Below are 7,942 nucleotides of genomic sequence, written 5' to 3'. Positions count from 1 at the left end.
CATAAACTGGAACACGGCAGATAACAGACGACATAAGACTGAAAACACCATGGTTGAATCCGAAATCGCCCCCTATAGCTACCCTCAAATAGGGCATTATTTGAGGGGACAGCCATTTGTAGGGGTGTCTGAAACCATAGTGGACGTTATTGAGTGCACTAATGCAATCCCACAGTGTACATGTGTACAGCCGATGTACACACAACCGCTGCCCGACCTCACGCACTCGTTTTCATTCACTCCTTCAAGTTAACTATATTAGTGGACTAACGTAGGGAATAGTGAATGATGGTATAGGGGGCGATTTCAGATTCAGCCAATGAGAATATAATGGGTGAAAATCAAGCGGGAGAACAGGTGGGGCAAATTAACCAATAATGAGATAACAAGAAGGGTGGGTTCAATACAGAAGACAGGAATGCACAAGAATTACCCAAAACACCACATGTGCCAAACAAGACAAGACAGACATGCGACAGATGATCCAATTAAACCATATAATAAGCAAACACAACATTTCACACTTGTTTTTCCTTTTTATTGCTGAAATAAGAGTGTTTAACTTTATTCTCTTGCGTCCTATTCTTCTACGATCCAGAATGGCAGCACAGCTGAAAGTTGTGGTCTATTGTACAGGTGTGAATTTGCATTTACCTGATGAGGCTTATTTATTTTACTTTTGGTGTTGAGATTTGCCAAAAAACAAACAATGATGCAAATAGTTATGCTTTTAGGGAGTAACTCAATGTTGTAATGCATTAGGCCTTAGTATTCTAAGTATACTTGGCTTGTAGTTGTGTTTACTCTTTTGATGGAGTAGCCTATTAAATACTACTGTCACAAAGTTTTATTACTTACATTGTTTGAAAATATTGATTTATAAAGAAAACAGATATGTTCCTAATTCTGAGTATCTGAATTTTTGTGTAGGCTAGTCCACTGGTAGAGTACATAGGAATTTACTTCAAATCTACTTTACTCTTTCCCCGCAAATGACTGAATTTTACGGCTATCCATGTTTTCACTGTTATATGGTAGCAGGCGCTTTTCTCCGGATCAAAACGCAGGTGAAGAAGAAGCAGAAACAAGTGATAGAAGATTGCTTATGCAAATGTAAAATAACGCGATCATCAAACATTAACAGCATATAAACCAAAAGTACTTTACAGAATGAAATGTCGAAAGGACTGTGAAGCTTTGGGGATGTTGATGGACTCAATCTACTCCATCTATGTTTTGATCATCGTTCTGAATCCGATCTGGATGTAGTCTTTGACAAAAATGCTATTTTCTCAGCCTTTTGTTTAAAATATTGCTTTTTATAAATGAAACCTACATTCAAGTGTTGATTAAAAGGATGCATGAAGCTAGAATAATACCTAACTATGAACATTTAGCTAATATACTTATAAGTGCAAAAATAATTTATATTAAATAGTAAACTATAAGTATGATGTGATGTTCATATATAGTGTACTTGCATTATAAAACTACTAAATTAGTTTACTGAGAGTGTACTTCAAAGTGTACTTTCATAAACTAAAAAAATTATTTGACTAGTAAACTCAGTAGTCTATACCTATAAGTTCACTTGTATGGTTGCAGTACAAAGTTGTAATCTAGTTGTGTACTCAAAGTTTACTACTGTTACACAATATACATTTAAAAGTAATGAATTACTTTACTATTTACTTGTAAAAAGTAATCTGATTACATAATTGCATTACTGATGTGTTACCCCCAACACTGCTTTTATATCTCGATCAAAAGTACAAGTATATGCTAAATATAGCTACTTAGATGTTTAGTTAGTGTAAGTCAAGTATACTTAAGTGCAATTTTAAGTATATTTCTGAGAAATATGGGTAGTTGTCACATGGTAAGGTTGTCTGTATCTAGCTAGCACTGGAGTTAAAGGGATAGTTCACACAAAAATGTGTACATTTTGTCATCACTTACTCACCCTCATGTCGTTCCAAACCTGTTCTTCTGTTAAACACAAAATAAGATATTTTAAAGAATGTTGGTAATCTGACAGTTGACAGTAGTCAGCAGCAACTGTTCGATTACCAACATTACCAACATACTTCTCAGAAATATACTTAATATTGCACATGACTTAGGCTACACTAACAGAAACATCTAAGTAGCTATATTTGGCATATGTAAGTGGACAAAATTTTCATTTTTGGGTGAACTATCCCTTTTAGTCTTAGTTTCAAACATCACAATTTCGAGTAGCCTAATAGTTACATGATTTTTGATCAATTTTACTCTCCAAGCTAAAATTCAAATATTTGAAATAGCAGTTAAACAAGTGAACAAAGTCAGAATGACATACAACTGAAAGGTTGAATAATCTATATTGTGTGTGTGTGTGTGTGTGTGTGTGTGTGTGTGTGTGTGTGTGTGTGTGTGTGTGTGTGTGTGTGTGTGTGTGTGTGTGTGTGTGTGTGTGTGTGTGTGTGTGTGTGTGTGTGTGTGTGTGTGTGTGTGTGTGTGTGTGTGTGTGTGTGTGTGTGTGTGTGTGTGTGTGTGTGTGTGTGTGTGTGTGTGTGTGTGTGTGTGTGTGTGTGTGTGTGTGTGTATGTATATTGGTATATATTATATATGTGTAATATTTATATAACTATATTTTATATGTCTTGTGTGGAGTCTATTATGTATAATGTTATTGTTATTTTGTTGTGATATATTATGTTTATTTTTATTTTATTATTTTTTTTAAATTGTGTGTCAAGAATAGATGCCATTATCATATCGTTTTACTGCAAAACACCTTTACCTGCTTGTATAAATAAAGTAACCTAACCTAATTAGATACAATCAAGTTATGAAATTGTTATTGAGGCTTATTTTGTGTAAGTCTTATAAATGTATGCATTTTATTACAGTACAAGTACAATATTTGTTGTCCAAAATAAGAGTTTTATAATAATAATATTTAATATATTATATAAATAATATAAATAATATTTTTGTTTTACTTTATACATTTCTGTTGTTTAAAATGTATGTGTCTATACAGAAATTGACTATCAAAAAATGAATAAATAAATGTACCCTGAACATTTTTCAGGTTTTAACTGTATAACAGCTTGACTTTCAGTCACACTGTGATCTAAAACGAATATTGCACGCCACCTAGTGTCAGGAAATGGTGCGGCGCAAGCAAACTACAAATAAAATGTAATTTCTTACTATAAAGTTAAAACAGAAGAGATATATTTATCTTCCTGGAAAACTATTTTGTTCGCAAACAAAAAGGAATCATGAATTGAGAATTTTTTTAGTCTTAAATTTGTTTTGCAGTGATAAATTACATGTTTTGTTTTTTATCACAAATTAAAAACAACCACAAATTTTCATATATATTCACAAAAAGCTTGGCCCCAGCTTTATAATAATTTATATGACAAAATAATGTACATATGGCAGAAACAACAACTTAAACAATTCACTGGAAAGGAAACCATTGTGGCTGAGAAATGTATAAAACTATTGTTTTCTCAGATCAATCACGTTGGAGAAAACCAGAAAGAAAAGGTGTGGGGCTGGTTGATCTTTCATAACTCAACCTTAATCAGAGTAATGTAATTTTTTATTTTTGACTGGTATGAAAGCAAGGCTGTTAAGGATAAAAGTACTGTTTGTTCTTTGATTGTATAACAGTACAATGCCAATTGTTCAGCTGATTAAACATCTTTCAAAAAAAAAAAAAAAAAAAAATTCAGTAGACAAAAACTCCATAAACAGTTTTGAAAGTTGTGAGTTGTGAAAATGACATATGATCTAGGTTCTTTATAGAGTGCATGCCATTGTAAAGACTGATGAATGGCATTTCTATTGAAACTCTTGACTTAAATGCATACTTATGTTGCCAGATCTGAGTACAGTGTTGAGGACAGGTCTCTTCTGTCATAATGTCATTGCCGTCTATAAAAAAATAATATAATATTTGTCTGTAACTTTGGCACTTTTTGGCTTTTATTTTGAAGTTCTTGTCAGTTTTCTTAACTTTGTTAATTGAATCCACCCTGAATGTCCTCTTTCAAACATTCGCTCAATGAGCAAAGGGTCCCCCTCCCCAACTCAGGCAGAGCTCGACCTACTTGAAATGTGCCCGAGGGCAAGTGGAAAAAACTCTCCATTGACTGGCCGTTGCAGCTGCATGCGGGCCAGGGAACAGAGATCTCCATGATGGCAAGAGACTTTCGTCATGTGCCCCAGCTGTTAAACAGCGGTCCCGTGTACATTTCAAACGTTTCTGGGATAAGCACTTTTCAAACTGGGTTCATGTAAAAGGGTTTTCCAGGCTGTATGTTAATAACATGGAGGAGTTAGGCATGTCAAGAAATCCCCCTCCTGTTGAGCTGTCAAAGGCACATCATCTCAACCCTAACCGCAGGGCAACCTTTTTCTCTGCTTTAGCCTCACTGCCAGGGTGCACTGAGGCAGAACATGATTTCACCAAGTGCATGTTCCTGGATCAATGTCTTTGTTTTTCCCTGAACAACATTCCAATCAGATTTGAGTTTACAGTTTATGTCAAGTTTAGGCTTACAACCAGGCTTAGGTGATTCTACATCAGTGTTTTTCACCTATCAAAATATGTTGACTCAACGTGTGTAACTCATCAAAATCAGGACGTGTTGCACTGAACGCTTAGCAGCCTCGGTTTTTCAGAAGACCTACCGTTCTTCTGACCTGGCAGTGAGGGCTCTTAATGCCTCCTCTCTCCTCACTGCTTATCAGGCGCAGCTTATGAGTAGAGTAGATGGGGAGGCAAAAGGATGCTGGGACACTAAAACCTGCTCTCTTGGAAGAGATCTGCGCTATTGCTGTCACGTATCCTACGCCTGCCATTTCCGTCCACTCACCACCAGAGGTCACCTGTTCACCATTAAGACTTTTTCACTGCACACACAGAGTTACATGTTACCCTGAACTACATTTGCTTTAATTATTTCCACACCTGTAGTCAATCACAAGGACTAAAAAACACTGATGCACAAGCTCACCGATCGCCGAGTATTGTAGCGAATGTCACTGTCTAGCTGATAGCTTCTTTATGGAGCCAATCCTAATGTCCCTAGTCTGTTCTAGTCTTACTCTTGCTTGTTTGCCCTGTGTTTTGATCCTAGCCTGGTTTCCTGTGTTCTGCCTGCTCTCTGCCTTCCCTGGACTCTTGTTTGTCTCAGATTACCTCTTACGTTTCGTACTGTTTGCCTCACGCCTGGACTTTGGCCTGGTTAGTTGGATTATCCTCTTGCCTTGTCCACTGGATTACGTTCTTTATTTGTTGACCCTCGCCTGTCCCTAGGAATGCTCTTTGTCTTGCCCATATCATACCTGTTTGCCTTTCTTTGACCCCTGCCTGTTATGAACACATTTTTTGTAAATAAAAGGCTGTGCATATGGTTCCTCATGCCACTCGTCTCAGTCCAGCCATAATATTTGCAGATCTCAACCTGAGAATTTCCAGGGGCGCGGTCCAGAGCTGTAGTCACAGCATCGGCCTGGCAGTGGTGGGTGAGCAAGCTCTCTGCTTGGGACTGTCAGGGCTGGACTTCTTGGATGCTCGAGTTAAGCCCATTTGAGGAAACAGGAGGGAGAGGCTTTCCAAAGTTGCCTCCCTCACAAATCGACTGCTAGGGCTCCTTAACCAGCATGCCCTGTTTTTTTTCTGTTTGCTGCTCATGCGGAGAGTTGACGCACATGCGCAGTACACCCCTTGGTTTTATCCACAATAAGCCGGGGTTATCGCAAATGCAGCAAATTCAGTTTATTTATAAACAGAGAATAGTCAAGCAAGATGATCAGTATCGTGGGTAGAAGATTGTGAATGGCAGGCCTTGGCAGCAAGGACACTGCAATGGACTGTCATCTGCTGATAGATAGCCCAAAGAGAAATCCAGTGAAGTGATGCAGATGATCCAGACACGAGCAGGGAGTGAAACAAACGGCAGAGAGAAACTGGAAACTAAATCTGGATGAAGAGAAACAGCACACATGAGCACCAAAACAATCTGACAAAAGACAAGAGCAAACACACCACATTTAAAGGCAGTACTGACAAGCTTCAGGTGCGTTGAGCTGATTAGCTCGTCAGCTAAGAAGCGAAGCCCAGAAACGCGAGCCACCAACCTGTGACAGAAAACAAAACAAGACAAACAAGATGAACACATGGATCTGCAAACTGTGACAGTACCCATCCCCTTAAGAGATCTACCGGTCGATTGTAATCATCGATAAGGGAGTAATCCAATATGTCCCTTGCAGAAACCCAACTTTTTCTAGGTACCCTCGAGCCTTTCAACCAATGGTGCCACTCCTCTAATGCAAGTTTGATGGCCAGCAGCTCTCTATTACCAATGTCATAATTGCGTTCAGCGGGAGATAAAATAATGAGAATAAACCACGCACCGATGCATTTTGTTGTCCTTGGAAGAATGCTGGGAAAGAACCGTGCCAACCTCAAATGCATCAACCTCCACTACAAACTGACGAGAGGAATCAGGGGCAATAAGAATGGGAGCTGAAACAAAATGGCTCTTGAGGTTGGAAAAAGCAGCATTGGCTGCTTTAGACCACCTGAGCGTCATTTTGGTGGAGGTCAAGGTGGTCAGAGCAGTAATTGCGAATAAAACACCAGTAAAAATTGCCAAAGCCCAGAAACCTTTGCAGGGCCTTGCGAGAGTCTGGGGTTAGCAATCTACCACAGCCTGAATCTTGTCGGGATCCATGCACACTCCCTCAGACGAGACGATGTATCCTAAAAAGGGAACAGATTGTGCATTTCTCCACCTTGACAAAAAGGCCATTCTCTAACAGTTTATGAAACACTCATCTGACATGCTAAACATGTTCCGGAATAGAAGGAGAAAATATCAATATGTTATCCAGGTAGACATAAATTAACTGATTGACTATATCTCTCAGCATGTTGACAAGTGCTTGGAAGACTGCGGGAGCATTGGATAGCCCAAACAGCATAAACAGATATTCAAATTGCCCCCTGAGGCTATTGAAAGCAGTACTCCTCTCATCCCCCTCCCTGACCCGGACCAAATGATAGGCATTGCGAAGGTATAACTTTGTGAAAAAGGAAGCTCCCTGCAACTGCTTGAAGGCTGAAGACATCAACGGCAAAGGATAAGTATTCTTAACCGTGATGTTCTTCAAACCTCGATAGTCAATATAAGGGCGCAGGGAGCCATCTTTCTTTTCCACAAAGAAAAACCCCGCAGGAGAAGAGGGAGGGTGGATGAGTTTTAACATGCAGACCGTGTTTCTCCTAAAACAGCAAATAGAAAAAAACAAAACACTATTTTCACTACTTTTTTCAACACTAAGTTGTGATAGTATTTTCTTCCCTATTATGAAGTGAAAAGATGTCACTGCAAGAGGGAGGGGAAGTTATTTTAATTTAAGACTATTAGGGCACATTAATTAAAAATATATACATAATGATGTGCAAAGATATAAATCATTTCCATAAATATTAAAGATATTACATAAAAGTCTGTTTTTCAATAACTGTCACACAAATTAAATGAAAGTATGTGAAGAACAGTAAATAGCCCACTTGCTGATGGGGAAAAAACCTCTGTGGGGTCTTCCTCTATTGTTTCGACTGTAAAGCATGCATGCTATAGAGCTATACCTGTTATGAACTGCTCCAAGACTTGAGTGAGGATCCAAATGCAACATTTATTGAATAATCCAGAATGTTAGTAAATACATCAGGCAAAGGGTCAAAACAACAAAAACGTAACCAGACAGGAAACACAGGCAAATAGGGTAAACCAAGAGACAGGCAAAGAGTCCAAAAACCAAGATACATGAAAACCAGGGAGATGCTCAGAGATGCAGTGTAACAGTGACGTAACAAAAACTCGCAATGAATGACAGAGTGAACCAGGCTTCATGAACAGAACAA

This window comes from Gobio gobio (genome assembly GCF_949357685.1).
Source record: "Gobio gobio genome assembly, chromosome: 4".
Classification (NCBI taxonomy): domain Eukaryota; kingdom Metazoa; phylum Chordata; class Actinopteri; order Cypriniformes; family Gobionidae; genus Gobio; species Gobio gobio.
This window is presented reverse-complemented; position numbering follows the sequence as displayed.